General features: G+C 34.5%; 1 protein-coding gene and 1 long non-coding RNA gene across 6 annotated transcripts in view; one reads left to right on the top strand and one right to left on the bottom strand.

Moving 5' to 3' along the window:
• LOC126747289 (hemicentin-2) overlaps positions 1 to 19,754 on the bottom strand; it is a 242,879-nt gene that overhangs the window by 182,876 nt on the left and 40,249 nt on the right. Inside the window, exon 1 of one of the 5 annotated variants that reach the window (XM_050455829.1) lies at positions 7,633 to 7,810. The exons of 3 other annotated variants lie outside the window; for them this stretch is intronic. The gene's annotated coding sequence lies outside the window, so the exon portion shown is untranslated. Of the gene's footprint in view, positions 1 to 6,048; positions 6,353 to 7,632; positions 7,811 to 19,754 lie in introns of those variants that run through there. One more of the 5 variants, XM_050455828.1, reaches the window with a different exon arrangement.
• Positions 8,119 to 19,754, top strand: part of LOC126747319 (uncharacterized) — a 72,434-nt gene continuing 60,798 nt past the window's right edge. Inside the window, exon 1 of the long non-coding RNA XR_007664155.1 lies at positions 8,119 to 8,316. This is a non-coding gene — a long non-coding RNA (uncharacterized LOC126747319). The remainder of the gene's footprint in view (positions 8,317 to 19,754) is intronic.

The following is a 19,754-nucleotide window of genomic DNA, read 5'->3' as shown; positions in this document are numbered from 1 at the left end:
AAACAACTAAGAGAGGACCTTCGAAATTGCCAAAAACTGCATTCCAATTCTCACGTTACGATAGACTAGATCATTTAGTTACATATCACGAGAGTCAGCGGAAATGTGCTGTATGCCGCAAAAAAGCAAATTTTGTGTGCCAAAAATGTGAAGTTGGTCTTCACCCAAAAAACTGTTTTGTGGACTATCATACAAGTTAGTTTTTAAGTATTTTGCTAAGCATTTTGTAAGATATCTAAACATATTTTTAAGTCTTGACTTATTTTTCTAATAGTAGCACTTTATCCTACCGTCCTTTTTTCCAAAACTGGAAATTGAAAAAAAAATCATGATTTTGTCTCGACTTATGGGACCTTCCATTGACCGTTTTAAAAAAAAAATATACAAATTCGGAAAAATATAGTTTCAAGGTCAAATGGGTTAAGATTATCGATAAACAAATAATTTAACCAAAGGAGCATAGGGAAATCTTGTAGGTACAATTGACGTTTTGCCAAATTTTTTAAGAAATTAGTATCGTTTGAGATATATCCCAAATTAGAACTTGAGAGACTGATAAAGTTGCTTGTATCTTCCTTACTTTTATAGTTAAGAGAGTGATTTAAATGCCGATGCCTGAAAGGAGGTTAGAGGTAAATGTTTGATGTTGTAGCGTTTTTCCTGTCCGTTAAGGTCTGAATTAAAACAATCGATGTACGAAGATAGTCAACTAATTTATTTACACACTTACACTACTAGTTACTACTATTTATGTCCGATTTAAATCTCGCGCCAATATTCCGAACCGAACTGTCAACCGACGCCTATCGGCCAAGCGGCTACTTAATTATTCGACTAACCATAATTCCGGAAGATGCGCCGCGTCCCCAGAGATGTCACTACTTGTGTCATTCCATAATGATGGAGAACACCTGATTCTCTCGGCGTCTCGTCAGTCCATGCTATGGCAGTTGCTCAACAAATGTTGAATATATTTTTTATTATTATAGATATGAAGATGATTTAATTGATGAGGTATAGGAGGGACTTGTTGGTACAATTGACAATTTTACATTTTTTCAGATGAAGCCCGAGTTAGGGCTTGACAGTCAGTCCTAGATTAAATTGTCTGTAACTTCCTTAATATTCTAACTAGGAAATAGATTTAAATGGTGACTGCTTAAAAAAAATAGAGCTGAATTTTGTGTTTGAAAAAATTCATTAAGAAATTATGGGTATTTGAGATATTTCCGAAGATGAGGCTCGACAGTTGGTTCTAAGGCAGTTGCTTAACAAATTTTGCTATAACTTTCTTATACTATCATATATAAAAACTTAATTTCTTCACTAGGGTTTAGAAGAACTTTGTAGGTTTATTTAACTTTTTTCGGGATATTTCGAAATTCAGACGCGACGGTGTTTATTTAGTCCAAAAAACAAAATGGCGGACGGGCGCCATGTTGTCTTGAAAAATTTCCAGCAACTCGGCTCGGTGATAATCGGACGCCTTAGGAAATTCACTTTTCTTTTGATATTTAAATGAGACCGCGAAGACGGCGGCCTTTTCATCGAATTTATTAAGGAAAAACACAAAAACCGCTTATCAATTCACAGTTCGGCGGGCGCAATAAATAAATTAACATCATTACAAGCGACGCGAGGCGAATCCCGTGGAAGAAACAATGCCGCCACCCCCGGGCAAAAGGGTGGCCGGGGAGAGGGATGGTTTCCGAGGAAGTCGAAAGCAAGATTTTCCCGTAAGTTTCCCCAGCACCGAGGCACAGTTATGAATAATAATTGACAGCATCCCGAAATTATGCCCGGCTTACTTCGGAACTTACTGTTGAGCGTCCCATTCATGCCGCATTACATTCCGTAAAGTTTCCACCGAAAGTTCACTTGTTAAGGGAGGGGGGTCCCTTTTTAAACCGTGACGAGGTTAGGGATGAAACTACCCTCCGATTGTTACACATTTTTCCAGGTAACTTTAAGACCGCACCGAGTTTTCCCTTCTAGAAAGAATTAAACCCCGCCGGGAGGGCGGGTAAACTAAACTTCCCTTAATGAAAACACACGCTCCACGATAATAATAACAGTGAAACTCCCGGGTCTGATGTCCCGGGAGTTTAATTCTGTATGTACCTGGTTGAGGAGGGGCGGTATCTGAGAATTACACTCCAGATTTGCAGTCTTGAAATTTAGGAACCGTTTTATGGGAATTATGCCGCGAGACTTTAGGCCATTAAAAAGTTTCGTATTTATCTTTAAATCTTAATAAACGTGATAAATTGGCCGAGATGGCGGCGGCATGACGTGACGTACGCCCCCCTTTCCCTCCCCAGAAAACTTCGGAGCAATTAATTTCATGTTAATTCCAGTCCGTTTCAATAAGGAACCGTCGCAGACGATTATTTACTTACTGAAAAACAATCACGAACTGAAGCAGTGAGATGTTGACAACTACTGTCTTAAGTCAACAACAGATGGCAATCCCTCACCTTTAAAAAATTCGTGTACGTACGCTTCAAAAAATGACCATCACAACCACATGTATGAAGCTTGTATGGTGAAAATCGGAATCTTATGTCGGCCATCTTCCTTGGCAAAATTGACAGGGAGCTGATAGGCAGTTGTTAACATTGACTAATAGAACATCATTTGTCATTATACCATTTAAGTTTGTTTTTCAGTTCAACGAATGCAAGTGTGGGTTGAATTTGCTATTTGTTTTAAGGATGTTATTTTAAATTCATGACTTTTTTTCTAAAAAGTTCTCTTTCCATATTGGGAGTAATGTTTTAATTGATTTGCAGTAAGCAATTCCAGGTTTCTGGTAAGAAAATTGTTGGTTGTTGGATGGGTCTATCAGCTTTAATAGTTGGGAGGGGGGTCATGTGAGGGTATTATTATTTGATGAGTTTTGCCCGTTTTGCTTTTTACACGTTTTTGAATGTGGAGAATTTAGAATTTGGCCTGTATTCGTTTAAATTTTTTGCAGTTTTTACTGTGAGGAAGTGTGTTTTTTTATTTGTTTTTGTGGATTTGTTTTGGTATTATACCTAAAGACTTTAAAATGTTTCGACCCTGGGAAAATAGGCAGGAAAATTTGGCAAATGAAGAGGAAAGTGTTTGTGTGGGCTTAGGGAGAACGTGGGTGCACAAGAAAGACCATAATATTTGTGATGAAAACAATAAGAGTGATCTGGACAGTGATTTAGACTTACATAGTTCTGATAGTTCATTTTCTAGTGTTGACAAAGCAAAAAGAAACAAGGGAAGTAGAAGCTACAGGGGAAAATCAAGTAGTTTTAAAACGTAATTGTTTAAGTACAGACGCCAAACAAATTTATCTAATTGTCAATAACAATCTAAGGAATGATCCTCAGTTCACAAATGATTGTAGTGCTTTGCAAAAAACGTTTTTTACAGGGGTTCCCTATAGTACAATATGCCTGTAAAAGGGATTAAAGACAGAATAAAAAGGAAAGATGCAGGACAATCAAAGAGACTTGACACGGATATTGCCAAATTGCTAAGGAAAGTTGTGTATTCTAAATACAAAAACAATGAGGTTCTGACCATAGAGATGATTAAGGACACCTTATCGGCAAGGGACAAACATTTCTCAGTCTCAATCTTGCGGAGAAATATCTCAAAAAATTTAAATTTGAAAACTGAGCACAAAATGCTACGAATAGGTCATGACAAAGCTTCCCTACAATAGCCAAAACATCGAATTTTTATTTCAAGGGCCTTGTTTTATTTATTTATCTTTATCATTCTCTTCTTCTTCTTCTTCTCCTTCTCTTTTTCTTACTCTAATTTTTCCATTGTTTTTTTTTTTAATAAATAACATAAAACAAATGCCGCCCTTACGTCTGGTAAACAGATGCCTTTACGATCAATTTAAGCAGGCAATTTTTTCCAAAAGTTTCTTTCGTCCCCCTTGCCCCACTCCCAAACCCCACCCACAGTTTTGATAGCAACGCGCCCTTTAAATTGCTCGAATTTATTTCCATTTCTGTTCTGTTTTGGCCCGGGGGAGGGTGAACTTAAGCACATCGAAAAAATTGCCTCTCGCAAAAATAAATAAAAAATTATGTATTTTAATGCAGGACCGTAATGACGCATTATTCCGCATAAAACACCGATAATAAATCGTAAAAGGGGTCGAAGGGGAGGGGGGATATAAATAACGATACGAGACAACGCATTTAAATAATGGCTCATGGCTTTAAACGAGCCACAAAATTTCGAAATTTGACATTTCCGCGAATTTAATTCCCGTTGCGAATTTATTTCCGATCAATGCATAAAACATGCCGCCCCTGCATATAATAATAATAATAATAATTTGTCATTGGTCTTATTTTATTTTTTTTTATAAGGGAGAGAGGGTAAATTGCACCCTCTGGTTGCTTGGGAAATGGTATATTGCAACTAGAGGAGGGAAAGTAATATGGTCTGGGCATGTGTGGTGAGGAACTCAGTGGAGAGTTGGTATATTTATGAGAAAAAAATGGAAAAATTAATTTTCTACAAAAAAACGCTGTCAAATAGTTTTATTTATACAATTTATATACAAAAATTCATAAGCCTACTTCAAAAAGTTATTGGGTTATAGATGGTGATGGGTATTAAGGAAAACAGTTTTTTTACAACACTCTGTATCTTTTTCAAAAAAAAAACGCTTATATAGGTGTCAAATAATTTTATTCAAAAAAAGTACATACAAATTTTCATAAGGAATTTCAAATAGTTTTTGAGTTATGAGCAGGTGGGTGTTCACTTGCTCACTTGCACCTGTATGCTCCAAAAAAAAAACGCAAAAGTAGGTGTTAAATCATTTTATTCAAATAAGTTACATACAATTTTTCATAAGCCCAACTCAATTAGTTTTTGAGTGGGCAGGTATTCGTGGAAAAAAATCACTTTTAAGAACTTTTTTCTCCACCCCTGTATGCTCCAAAAAAAAAACGCAAAAGTAGGTGTTAAATCATTTTATTCAAATAAGTTACATACAATTTTTCATAAGCCCAACTCAGTTAGTTTTTGAGTGGGCAGGTATTCGTGGAAAAAAATCACTTTTAAGAACTTTTTTCTCCACCCCTGTATGCTCCAAAAAAAAAACGCAAAAGTAGGTGTTAAATCATTTTATTCAAATAATTTACAAACAAATTTTCATAAGCTTACCTCAAATAGTTTTTTAGTTATCGGCAAATGGGTGTTTATGCAAAAAAAATCACTTTTCAGATTTTTTTTCTCAATCCCTGTATATTTTTCCAAAAAAATTTCAGATTTTTTCCCAATCTCTGTATATTTTTCAAAAAAAAAACGCTGAAATAAGTGTCAAATCATTTTATTTAAACAATCTATATGTAAATTTTCACAAGCCTACCTCAAATGGTTTTTGAGTATAGGCAGGGGATATTTAGGGAAAAAATCACTTCTCGTCCGTATGTTTTTCAAAAAAACGCTGTCAATTAAATTATTTAAATACAAAAAAAAAGCAACTAATAAATAGCAATTTAATTAAACAAAAAAGCATAAAAAAAAGACTTCATGGGGAGGAAAGGGGGCAAGGGGAAGGCTGCAGGAAATGTTAAATGACGCCTTCATTTAAATAAATCGCAATTCAATTTAAAAAATTATTTTTTATAAGGGGGAGGGGGAAATAAGGCGTCACGTGACACTTAGGAGGTTCTTTCAATCAAAGTCACATGAGTCACGTAATTTTGGAATGACCCCTTGTTGCCATACAAACATTATTGGGCTGTTTTTCGGCAAATTTCGTAATTTTCCATTAAATTTTCATACACTATATAAAAAATTGCGGAAATATTCACTTTTTTTTTAGAAAAATCGGCCTTCAAATGTAGAAAAATGCATACATTGAACTTAAAGGTCATTGACTCAGTGACGTACAGCATCAGACATCTTAAATGTTATTTTGACACTGATAATGACAATGGTACCGGTTTAAACTGGTCTAATCAAGCCCGAGGGCTCCTTTAGCATAAATAATCAATTCAATGACGTAAATGGGGCCCAAACATGCATCACACTTACCCCCATAAGAATGTCGCTCATAAAACCGATTCCCTACCGCGAAACTTCGGGAAAACGGTCTCCCTACCGGCACTAGTCACTATTTCGGGTAATTTTTTCTTAAAAAGTGAAAAAACCCGGATTTTCTTAACTTTCTTTAAAGGAAAACACTTTTGAAATGTCACGGCACGGCGGCCATATTGAAACTAATAAACAATTGTGGTGCGGGGTGGGAGAGTGAATAATATAAATATTTGACAGCTGTCATTGCCCTCGGCGTCAGCTGTCATTGCCCTCGTCAGCTGTCATTGCCCACGTCAGCTGTCACGTAGCACATTGTTCAGATTTGTAATAATTATTGATTTTTTTTTAAATAAAAATGCCGCCTTTAATGAAAAAAATTAATTCAATAATAAGAAATTAAATCAAAAATCACCAAAAAGACGCTTTTTGACGGTTCGAGGGGGATGGGGGGGAACGGGGGCATAATATGTCACAATGGGGTCAGGAAATGTCACGTGACGCCTTCATTTAAATAAAACACAATAATTGAATTTCAAAAAAAATATTCTCATGCAAACGGTATATCGGCTTTTTTTAATGAAAATCGGTTTTTCAATGTCGTAAAATGCATAAAATAACCTCAAAAGTCATTGGCCACATGACATAGAGGCAGACATCTTTAAGGGTATTTCACGCTGATAATTATCATGGTACGGGTTTAAACGAGCCCAAGGGCTTATTTAAACACATATTTAGCACAAATAATCAATTAAAAAACATAAATGGGGCCCAAACATGCATCACACTCACCCCCATAAGAGTGTCGCTCATAAAACCGATTCTCTACCGCGAAACTTCGGGAAAACGGTCTCCCTACCGACACTGATCCTTATTTCGGGTAATTTTTTCTTAAAAAGTGAAAAAACCCGGATTTTCTTAACTTTCTTTACAGGAAAACACTTTTGAAATGTCACGGCACAGCGGCCATATTGAAACTAATAAAAAATTGGGGTGCGGGGTGGGAGAGTGAATAATATAAATATTTGACAGCTGTCATTGCCCTCGGCGTCAGCTGTCATTGCCCTCGTCAGCTGTCATTGCCCACGTCAGCTGTCACGTAGCACATTGTTCAGATTTGTAATAATTATTGATTTTTTTTTAAATAAAAATGCCGCCTTTAATGAAAAAAATTAATTCAATAATAAGAAATTAAATCAAAAATCACCAAAAAGACGCTTTTTGACGGTTCGAGGGGGATGGGGGGGAACGGGGGCATAATATGTCACAATGGGGTCAGGAAATGTCACGTGACGCCTTCATTTAAATAAAACACAATAATTGAATTTCAAAAAAAATATTCTCATGCAAACGGTACATCGGCTTTTTTTAATGAAAATCGGTTTTTCAACGTAGAAAAATGCATAAAATAACCTCAAAAGTCATTGGCCACATGACATAGAGGCAGACATCTTTAAGGGTATTTCACGCTAATAATTACCATGGTACGGGTTTAAACGAGCCCAAGGGCTTATTTAAACACGTATTTAGCATAAATAATCAATTAAAAAACATAAATGGGACCCAAACATGCATCACACTTACCCCCATAAGAGTGTCGCTCATAAAACCGATTCCCTACCGCGAAACTTCGGGAAAACGGTCGCACTACCGGCACTAGTGACTATTTCGGTTAATTTTTAGTTAAAAAGTGAGAAAACCCGGATTTTCTTAATTTTGACACTTTTAAAAGTTCACGGTACGGCGGCCATATTGACACTAATAAACAATTGGGGTGCGGGGGAGGGGGGACGAATGCCATCCACTATTACTGCCTACTAGATGAATATTTTTATAACAATTCAGCGTTAAATACATATATAGAATTATAATAGACGCATATTGTAGGTATGTGTATAAAAAGAAATACCTTAGAGATAAATCAGTAAATACACGATTCAATGGAATTTAAATACTTTGATATTTATTATTATTATTATTGCCCTCTATATTGAGGTGAGGAAAGCTCCCGGGGGTTTTGCACGCGCACACCGTCTGGCGCAACCTGTTTATTTTTGCTCAACAGGTCCCAAGATGGCCGCCGTACCTCGTCCCTTTTAAAAGGCGCTCCTCGCATTTTATTAATAAAAATATGAAAAAACGGGATTTTATTTAATTCTAAGTCGTAAATCGGTCGAATCAGTGTTGGTGCCCGGTTTCGCGTGTGTTTTTCGGCAGTCGGCCCATAAATCGCAAGAATTATGCATATGCAGCGGTATAACCGTAGGGGTAAGTGTCGGGGCATTTTTACGCCTAAAATTATCATTTGTCGCGTTATTTGTTGTTAATGCGGGCCTATTTAGGCAGGTTTAAACAAGCTTTAAGCGGTACCGCCATATTTAACGGCGCGTACTAACCTATAAAAGGTACCAGCGATTGTGTGACGTCACAAGGTCATTCGCCTTTCACTGTTGTGTTATGCGTTTTTTCGAATTATTTTATTTTTTTACCGTTTTAATGGAAAATCCTTGCTAGGGCCAAGGAAATCCGTGGAAGATTTTTTTTTAATTTAGCGATTAATTTAATTTTTAATTGTTTAATTAATTTTCATCCTCATGTTTACGCTGTTTAACATTCCCTTGTTTAGGTGACAAATATTCAAATAAACACAATACCTATTTGTTTGCTATAGGAGTGATTTTGCCCTTAAAACATCGTTTTTTTTTAAGGGTGATTCTTGCCCTTAAAAGATTAAAACGTCCCGTTTTTTGTATATACACATATATATATTCAAATAAAATGAAATTAATAAAATACAAAACAAATGGATTTATTTTATTTGATTAACGTCCGTTTTAATAACAATTTCAAACAACGTAACGTATATTATCCATTTCCCATCCCCCGCACCCTCCGCCATAATGCATCAACGTTCCTAATAATTATTATTTCGTTTTGCTTTCGAATTTGTCATTATTCATTATTAAATTTCGCTTTGATTTATTATTTTAAATAATACGTTTTAAATTATAAATTCGTGTGTGTATACATATATATATATATTCGAAAGTACAAAAATTACATTCCTATGTATGTTTTCCCTGTTCCCCATAGGATTTTAAATAAATAATGAATACTTTATTGGTAGGCCGGTTTTAATTTAGAAATTCCGATTTTTTTTTGCAGTGAGAGATTGCTGGTAAGGTGGTGTGTAATTTGCTGACCAAGAATAAAAGCGTGCTACCAAAGCTATTTACAGACAGAAACTGTTCAAACTTAATATCTAATAGCAGTATATGTATGACAGCCTGCTACCAAAAAATAATTGAAATAGCACCCCTCTAAGGGGTAGTTTGTATTTGTAAATGTCTAATGAAAACGTGCTACCAAAGCTATTTACCACCGGAAACTATTCAAAATCGATAACTGATGTTACTATACCTATAAGTGCTTGCTACCAAAAAATAATTGAAATAGCACCCCTCTAAGGGGTAGTTTGTATTTGTCAATTTCTAATAAAAACGTGCTAAAGTCCAGTGCAACGATAATGGTCACCCGTCAAAACACCAGCATTTTACTTCTCAAACAATGTAAATAGAAGGTGGATGACATTGTTTGGCAGGTGGAATGCTGGTGTTTTGACAGGTGACCATTCTAATATATCGTTGCACTGGACTTAAGCAAGTTTTTATTAGAAATTGACAAATACAAACTACCCCTTAGAGGGGTGCTATTTCAATTATTTTTTGGTAGCAAGCACTTATAGGTATAGTAACATCATTTATCGATTTTGAAGAGTTTCCGGTGGTAAATAGCTTTGGTAGCACGTTTTTATTAGAAATTGACAAGAACAAACTACCCCCTAGAGGGGTGCTATTTCGATTATTTTTTGGTAGCAAGCACTTATATGTATAGTAACATCAGTTATCGATTTCGCATAGTTTTTGATGATAAATAGCTTTGGTAGCACATTTTGATTTTTGGTCAGCAAATTATTTTTACCGTGCTGGTAATAATGTCGTCAATAAGGTTTCTAGTCAATTTTTTCAGTTGCCACATTGATTAAAACAATTGCCTTAAAAGTCTGGAAAAATAGAAAATTTCAGGCTGCAGAATAATGGATGCATCCAATATATGGAAAAAATTTACATTGTTCTAAGAAAGGCCACTTTTAGACCGATCTCCTACTACTTCCAGGCATTTGAGGTCACTTTTCGAGGCATCCAGACTCATTTGTTCTTAGTTGCAGGCATTTGAAGTCATTTTTTCCAGAGAGTCAGACTATTTTTCCTTTTTTTTTCATGTAGTTTTTTCCAATCTGTTTTTGAAGTTTTTGAACTTTTTTAGTTTTTTCCAGGCAAACAAGATTCAATTTTTATTTCTTTTTAGACATTTTTCTGTGCACTCACACTCGTTTATTTTCTTTGAGGCACCTGAAGTAATTTTTAATGGCATTTAGAAAAATCTCTTATTTCTTCCAGGCATTTGAAGTCATTTTCAAGGCATTTAGGCTGTTTTTTTATTATTCCCCAGTATTTCAAGCCTTTTTTCCAGGCATTCAAGCTGTCATCTTTTTCAACCCATTTAGATTAAGTTTCTATTTTTTCCTGGGCATTTAAAATCATTTTTCAAGGCACTTAGACTGTGTTTTATTGCTCTTAACAGGCATACGACTTTTAATTTTAACACTTTTTATACAGTCAACAAGTAATTTCTTATTTTTTCCGGGCATTTGAAGTTATTTTTCAAGGCATTTCGATCATTTTCCAGGCATTCAAATTCATCATTTTCAAGCCCTTCAGACTATTGTCTTATTTTTCCAGTCATTTGAAGTTATTTTTGAAGGTATTCTGATCATTTCCCTATTTTTTTTCAAGCTTCAAGTTATTTTTCTAGACTTTTTTGAAGTCAGTCATAAAGTGAAAAATTACGTCGAATACTTCGAGAAAATAAAAAAATTAATTGACTGCCTGGACGTAATGTCAATAAATGACTGGAAATTAACCTGAATACTGAATAATTTTCTTATTGTTTCCAGGCATTTGAAGTCATTTTCAAGGCATTTAGGCTGTTTTTTTTTAATTATTCCCAAGCATTTAAAGCCCTTTTTCCAGGCATTCAAGCTGTCGTCTTTTTCAACCCATTTAGATTAAGTTTCTATTTTTTCCTGGGCATTTAAAATCATTTTTCAAGGCGCATGACTTTTAATTTTAACACTTTTTATACAGTCAACAAGTAATTCCTTATTTTTTCCAGGCATTTGAAGCTATTTTTCAAGGCATTTCGATCATTTTCCAGGCATTCAAATTCATCATTTTCAAGCCCTTCAGACTATTGTCTTATTGTTTCCAGTCATTTGAAGTCATTTTTGAAGGTCTTCTGATCATTTTCCTATTTTTTTTTCAGGCTTCAAGTACTTTTTCTGGACTTTTTTGAAGTCAGTCATAAAGTGAAAAATTACGTCGAATACTTCGAGAAAATAAAAAAAATTCGTTGACTGCCTGGACGTAATTTCAATAAATGCCTGGAAATTAACCTGAATCCTGAATATGTTTCTTATTGTTTCCAGGCATCTAAAGTCATTTTTGAAGTAGCTGAATTTTTTTTTTCCAGGCATTTGAAGCTATTTGTCAAGGCATTTCGATCATTTTCTTATGGTTTCCAGGCATTCAAACTCATCATTTTCAAGCCCTTCAGACTATTGCCTTATTTTTTTCCAGCCATTTGAAGTTATTTCTTAAGGTATTCTGATAATTTTCCTATTTTTTTTCAGGCATTTAAGTAATTTTTCTAGACTTTTTTGAGGTCAGTTTTCGCATTTTTTCAGTCATAAAGTGAGAAATTACGTCCAATACTTTAAGAAAATAAAAAAAATTCATTGACTTTTTTTTTTCAATTTCGTGTTTGTGACCCAATATCTTCAATATTGCGGAGGGTTGTTGGGTGGGGTCAGAAATAAAACAGAAACCTGTTTACCTAAATGTCGACGTTTCGACTTATATTAAGTCATCCTCAGGACACTAAGTCTAGGTTTCTTAATTTATAATTAAAATAGGAGCGTAGAATTATTTTTAACATGGGTTAAATTGTAGGTGTTATTGTGGGCAAACTAGAATCAACATTGTTGATTCTAGACTGTGTCTTATTACTCTTAACAGGCGTATGACTTTTAATTTTAACACTTTTTATACAGTCAACAAGTAATTCCTTATTTTTTCCGGGCATTTGAAGTTATTTTTCAAGGCATTTCGATCATTTTCCAGGCATTCAAATTCATCATTTTCAAGCCCTTCAGACTATTGTCTTATTTTTTCCAGTCATTTGAAGTCATTTCTGAAGGTATTCTGATCATTTTCCTATTTTCTTTCAGGCTTCAAGTAATTTTTCTAGACGTTTTTGAAGTCAGTCATAAAGTGAAAAATTACGTCGAATATTTCCAGAAAATAAAAAAAAATCATTGACTGCCTGGACGTAATTTCAATAAATGCCTGGAAATTAACCTGAATCCTGAATAATTTTCTTATTGTTTCCAGGCATTTGAAGTCATTTTCAAGGCATTTATGCTGTTTTTTTTTAATTATTCCCAAGCATTTAAAGCCTTTTTTTCCAGGCATTCAAGCTGTTGTCTTTTTCAACCCATTTAGATTAAGTTTCTATTTTTTCCTGGGCATTTAAAATCATTTTTCAAGGCACTTAGACTGTGTCTTATTGCTCTTAACAGGCGTATGACTTTTAATTTTAACACTTTTTATACAGCCAACAAGTAATTCCTAATTTTTTCAGGCATTTCGATAATTTTCTTATGTTTTCCAGGCATTCAAATTCATCATTTTCAAGGCCTTCAGACTATTGTCTTATTTTTTCCAGTCATTTGAAGTCATTTCTGAAGGTATTCTGATAATTTTCCTATTTTTTTTCCGGCATTTAAGTAATTTTTTAAGACTTTTTTGAAGTCAGTTATAAAGTGAGAAATTACGTCGAATACTTCGAGAAAATAAAAAAAAATTCATTGACTGCCTGGAGGTAATTTCAATAAATGCCTGGAAATTAACCTGAATCCTGAATAATTTTCTTATTGTTTCCAGGCATTTGAAGTCATTTTCAACGCATTTAGGCTGTTTTTTTTTAATTATTCCCAAGCATTTAAAGCCTTTTTTCCAGGCATTCAAGCTGTTGTCTTTTTCAACCCATTTAGATTAGGTTTCTATTTTTTCCTGGGCATTTAACATAATTTTTCAATGCACTTAGACTGTGTTTTATTGCTCTTAACAGGCGTATGAATTTTAATTTTAACACTTTTTATGCAGTCAACAAGTAATTCCTTATTTTTTCCGGGCATTTGAAGTTATTTTTCACGGCATTTCGATCATTTTCCAGGCATTCAAATTCATCATTTTCAAGCCCTTCAGACTATTGTCTTATTTTTTCCAAATTTGGACAATAAATAAATAAATAATGCCTTTTATTTTTAACTCCAATTTTACACAAAAAAAAAAGAAAATCTTGATTTATAAAACCGGCGCAGTCTAGCTTTAATAGCTATACCTTATTAACCACCTTAAAATCTGCATTATAAAGTTAGACGATATTTTAATTTAATAACTATAAGTTGGTATAGTTTCAATAAATCAATAATTTATTCCAGGCATCCCTTTTTTACCTTTAAAATACAATCTCACCCTCAAATTACAGCCCAACTCCAATGGCCTGAAATAAAGCAATAATTTATTCCAGGCACTCCTTTTTCATTTTAAAATAGAGTGTCAATTGCTTGGACCATGATAGTGCTTTAACTGGAACACTCGGATTTAAAACCGAATATCTCAAGAACTACTAAACATATTTGGACCAAATGAACTGTTTTGGATTCAGAAGAGTTTTCTCAAACATTTATGTAGAGCAGTTTAAATTCCTTGGATGAATCATTTCCGAGCTATCCTGAATTAAAAAGAAAGTTTTACTTGGGTCATGATTGACCTTCATCCGGACTACAAGGGTTTGAACCTAACAATCGCAAAAACTATTAAAGATATTTAGACGAATAAATTAGTAGAGCTTCAATAAGACAATAACTTAGTCCAGGCAGTTATTTTCTTACAGTTTTATGCTCTTTTAACCTGATTTCTGAATGATTCTGACACTCAAAGAAGAATTCAACCCCAACTGCCTGGAAAAAAACAATAATTTATTCCAGGCATCCCTTTTTGCCCTTGAAATGCAACTGAACCCAACTACCTGGATTTTAAAATTTAAAGTATAATATAACTGAAATTTTTAAAACTAACGAATTGGAGCTATGACTGACTTTAACGAAGGATACACTTGGATCATGCTGATTTTCGACGGGATTCTCGGGTTCAAAGTCAAAAATCTCGAAAACTATTAGAGCTATTTGAATAAAATAAGTTGCTAAGAATTCAGTAAATATCTCTCTAATATTTGTATAAAGTGAGTAAAATCTCTGAAATGAACCATGTCTGAGCTATCACGCACTTAATCTAACACGAATCATAATTGACTTTCAACCGGACTACTCGTATTTAAACCCAAGAATCTCAATAACTATTAGAAATATTTAGTCAAAAATCAGTTGCTATAGGTTCAATAAAGCAATAATTTAGTCCATACAGTTTTTTGCCTTTTTAACCTGATTTCGTTATCATTGCTATCCCCGAAGACCAATAAAGCAATAATTTAATCCAGACATCCCTTTTTTTTGCCTTTAAAATACAATTGAGCCCAACTGCCTGGAATAAATAATTTATTACCGTGTTTTCTGGACGTTACTCACCCTCAAATTATAGTTCAATCCTAACTGCCTGAAATTAATCGATGAATTTAATCCGGACAGTCATGTCTCTATAGTCTTGTGCCCTTTTAACTTGATTTCTGAATCATTTCTACCCTCAAAGAAGAAGTCAACCTCGAGTGCCTGGAATAAATTAATAATTTAGTCCAGGCACCCCTTTTAGCCTTTAAAATACAACTGGGTCCAACTGCTTGAGGTTATGCTTGAACCATGATACTGAAATATTCTAATTGAAAACTGAATATCTCAAAAACTTTTAATGATATTTGAATAAAATGAACTATTTTGGATATAAAAGAGTTTTTTCTAAAATTTATGTAGTTCACTTAAAACCCCTTCGATGGACAATTTTCGAACTATCATTAATTAAAGCAATAATTTATTCCAGGCATCCTTTTTTGCCTTTGAAATCTAACCGAGCTCAACTGCCTGGAATAAACAATTTATTAACAGAATTAGTGTTTCTCACCCTAAAATTACAAGTCAATCCCAATTGCCTGGAATAAAGCAATAAGTTAGTCCAGACAGTCAGGTGTCTATAGTCTTGTACACTTTGAACCTGAATTCTGGATCATTGAGACCCTCAACGAAGAATTTAACCCCATGTGCTTGGAATAAAACAGAAATTTATTCCAGGCATCCCTTTTTGCCTTTAAAATACAACTGAGCCCAGCTGCCTGGAATTAAAATTAGTATAAAATAACTAAAATCTCTAAATCTAACTATATTAGAACTATGACGCACTTAAGTGAAGGACACACTTGGATCATGATTGGCCTTCAACCGGATAACTTGGGTTTAAACCCAAGAAACTCAAAAATTGCTAGAGATATTTGGGTGAAATGAGTTACTATGGGTTTAATAAATGTTTCTCTAAAATTTATATAAAGTGAGTAAAATCTCTAAAACTAACGATTGCCCAGCAATGACACACTTAACTGAAGGATATACTTTGGTTATGATTGACTTTCACTATCAGTAATTTAGTCCAGGTAGTGTCAAATCTATAGTTTTGGGCACAAAACCTAACCTAACCTCACCCTTTCAACCTAATTTTTAAAGATCATTTTTACCCTTAAAGAAGAATTGAACCTCCAAGTGCCTGGAATAAAGCAACACTTTATTCCAGACAAATTTCCTTGCCTTTAAAACCGCACTACTCGGATATAAAACTATTCTGATCATTTTCCTATTTTTTTTCTGGCTTTAAGTAATTTTTCTAGACTTTTTTGAAGTCAGTTATAAAGTGAGAAATTACGTCGAATACTTCAAGAAAATTCATTGATGCCTGTACGTAATTTCAATTAACTGCCTGGAAATTAACCTGAATCCTGAATAAGTTTCTTATGGTTTCCAGGCATTTGAAGCCATTTTTCAATGCCTATTTTAACATTTTCCAGGCATAAAACGCGAAATTCCCTCGATTACTTAAAGAAATAAGAAACTTTCACTGACTGAAAAATGACATGAACTTTAACTCAATCATCATTTTTTGACATTTGACAGTCATAATTTCGAATTGATTATATCCAAAAAACTTCTCTAAATTTCCCAGAGAATCCTAAAATATAATAATATACAGGGCGTCCCCTTTAAAATAACATCAAAGACCACAGGAGAGGCCATAATCGTAAAACCTCACCGGTGTGGCAATAACGATATTTCTTACCAAAGAATTTGAATAAGGCAATAAAGAAGAAGAAAAAAAAAGGGAACGACCTCCACATAATTCACCCCCCTTGTTCGCCCTTTAATCTCGCCCGGTAAATGGCTCTCCCCCCCCTTTTATTATACAAGTAATTTGCGGACTCCAGACAGTTCGTTAAGGTTTTTACATGTTTCCTCCCCCGGGGGCGACAAGGGGGATGAAAGAGAAATCTGTACGTGTCGAATTGCAGTTTCTCTGTGCGGGGCTGATTGGCCCCCACGTTCCATTATTAGGGCCCCGGGCGACACTTTGATGAATAAAGATCAAAAATGGTTGATTAGAGATGATGATGCCCCCCTTAAAAGGGGGAATAAATCCGGAGACTCTTGCATAATAGGGCCCGTTTTTCGCGCCCTAGGAAAAATCATTTTTTTGGTAGAAATTGGTTTTAGAACCCTTGTTATCTGTCAATAATGACATACGTTATCAATCTCTGTTCAAATTCAGGACTCACTCCATAAAACGCACCCACTACTGACACTGAAATGAGATACTAAAATATGCAACCCCGAATTAACATCCCTCAATGTTCCGGTCGACTTTCGCCCTAAAGGGTCGTTTTCTCATTTGCCCCGTCGCCCTTAAGGTGGCCCCGAGTAAACATGCCCGTGCTTTTTTGCCTTTTTTTTTTTTACGCGATATTATCGGCCCTAAAAGTGAAATGTGCATTAAAGTTGCGCCCGAAATGCGAGGAAACAGTAAATAGGTCTAATTGCTACTTAAAATCTTAATGAGGGCTGGAGCGATTTAGCGGTGGACGTCTTTTGGTTCTTGGAAATTTTACGGATTTTAGGGCGGACAATTTTCCGGCCAATAAATTGAAATGTTTTTTAATTAAAGGTCCGGAAAAACCGGATTTAGTTTCTCAGGGAATTGTGTTATGCAGTCGTTTTTTTATACGTTGAATGTCGGTTTCCAGGCAGTCAGACTAATTTTTCTAGGAAGTTTAGACTAAGTTATTATTTTTTTCCAAGCATTTGAAGACATTTTTCAAGGCATTCAGACTATTTTTTATTTATTTTATAGGCATTTTAGTCATTTTTCATGGTATTCAGACTATTTTTTAAATTTTTTCCAGGTCTCTGAAGGCATTTTCAAGTCCCTTAGACTAACTTTCTATTTTTTCCAGGCATTTTAAGTCATTTTTTAAGACATTCGAACTATTTCCTTATCTTTTCCAAGCATTTGAAGACATTTTTCAAGGCATTCAGACTATTTTTTTAATTTTTTCCAGGTTTTTGAAGGCATTTTCAAATCTTGTTGACTAAGTTTCAATTTTTTCCAGGCAATTGTCGTCATTTTTCAAGACATTCAAATAATTTTCTTAAGTTTTCCAGAAATTTGAAGTAATTTTCAAGCCACTCAGGCTATTTTTTATTTCTTTTATAGGCATCTTAATCATTTTTGAAGGTATTCAGTTTTTAATTTTTTCCAGGTCTTTAAAGGTATTTTCAAGTCTTTTAGACTAAATTTCTATTTTTTTCTGGCATTTGACGTCATTTTTTAAGACATTCAAACAATTTTCTTAAGTTTTCCAGGGATTTGAAGTCATTTTTAAGGCACTCAGGCTATTTTTTAATGTTTTTCATTCCAGACAGTCAGGCTCAATTTTTAATTTTTCCAGGGAAATTTGTAAATAAAAAGTTAAAGGTGCAGAGATTTTCCAGAAAATTTGTCGTTTTTCGAAAAGTAATAAATTCATTCATATCCAGTAGGAAAATTTCCTAATTTACCGAAGAAACTAGATCAGCTGAAATTTTCAAACCTGCACAGTGGCGTGCGCTCAGATATCCCCTACAAAAAACATCAAAAATTTTCAAAATATTTTTGTTCAGTTTTGAGATATGGCCAAGTTTGTCCCGGCTTTCTACGCTATTTCGTTGAAAAAGAAATTGAATTATTCTATAGAGTGACTTTAAAATGTTTCCTAGTTTTCCAAGGAAACTAGGTGAACTAGAGTTTTCAAATCTGCATAGTTGCTTGCGCTCAAGTGTCACCTACAAGAAACTTCAAGAGTTTTTAAAATATTTTTGTTAGTTTTCGAGATATGGCCAAGTTTGTACAGGCTGTCTATCTTAACGGCATAAAAAATAATTAAATTAACCATTACGGTGACCTTGAAATGTTTCCTAGTTTTTCGATGAAACTAGCTGAGCTAGAGTTTTCAAATTTAGACAGTAGCGTGCGCTCAAGTGTTCCTTATAAGAAACTTCTAGAGTTTTTAAAATATTTTTGTTAGTTTTCGAGATATGGCCAAGTTTGTACAGGCTGTCTATGTTAACGGCATAAAAATAATTAAATTAACCATTACGGTGACCTTGAAATGTTTCCTAGTTTTTCGATGAAACTAGCTGAGCTAGAGTTTTCAAACCTGGACAGGGGTGTGCGCTCAAGTATCTCCTACAAGAAACTTCAAAAGTTTTTAAAATATTTTTGACTAGTTTTTAAGATATGGCCAGGTTTATCCCGGCTGTCTATATTACGGGCGCGAAAATGATTAAATTAATGAGTAGCGTGAGTTTAATAAGTTTCTTAGTCTTCCAAAGAAACTAGCAGAGCTAGAGTTTCCAAACCTGGACAGGGGTGTGCGCTCAAGTGTCCCCTACAAGAAACTTTAAAATTTTTCGAAATATTTATGATTAGTTTTTGAGTTATGACCAGGTTTGTCCTGACCGTCTATGATAGGCGTAAAAATGATTAAATTAATGAATGGTGTGAGCTTGAAAAGTTTCCTAGTTTTCCAAAGAAACTAGCTGAGCTAGAGTTTCCAAACTTGGACAGTGGTGTGCGCTCAAGTGTCCCCTACAAGAAAATTCAAAATCTTTCAAAATATTTTTGACTAGTTTCTGAGTTATGGCAAGGTTTATCCCGGCCGTCTATTATCGGCGAAAAATTATTAAATTAATGAAAAGTGTGAGCTTGAAAGTTTCCTAGTTTTCCAAAGAAACTAGCTGAGCTAGAGTTTCCAAACCTGGACAGTGGTGTGCGCTCAAGTGTCCCCTACAAGAAAATTCAAAATTTTTCAAAATATTCTTGACTAGTTTCTGAGTTATGGCCAGGTTTGTCCTGACTGTCTATGATCGACGTAAAAATGATTAAATTAATGAATGGTGTGAGCTTGAAAAGTTTCCTAGTTTTCCAAAGAAACTAGCTGAGCTAGAGTTTCCAAACTTGGACAGTGGTGTGCGCTCAAGTGTCCCCTACAAGAAG

The sequence above is a fragment of the Anthonomus grandis genome, chromosome 19, assembly GCF_022605725.1.
Source record: "Anthonomus grandis grandis chromosome 19, icAntGran1.3, whole genome shotgun sequence".
NCBI lineage: Eukaryota > Metazoa > Arthropoda > Insecta > Coleoptera > Curculionidae > Anthonomus > Anthonomus grandis.
This window is presented reverse-complemented; position numbering and strand designations above follow the sequence as displayed.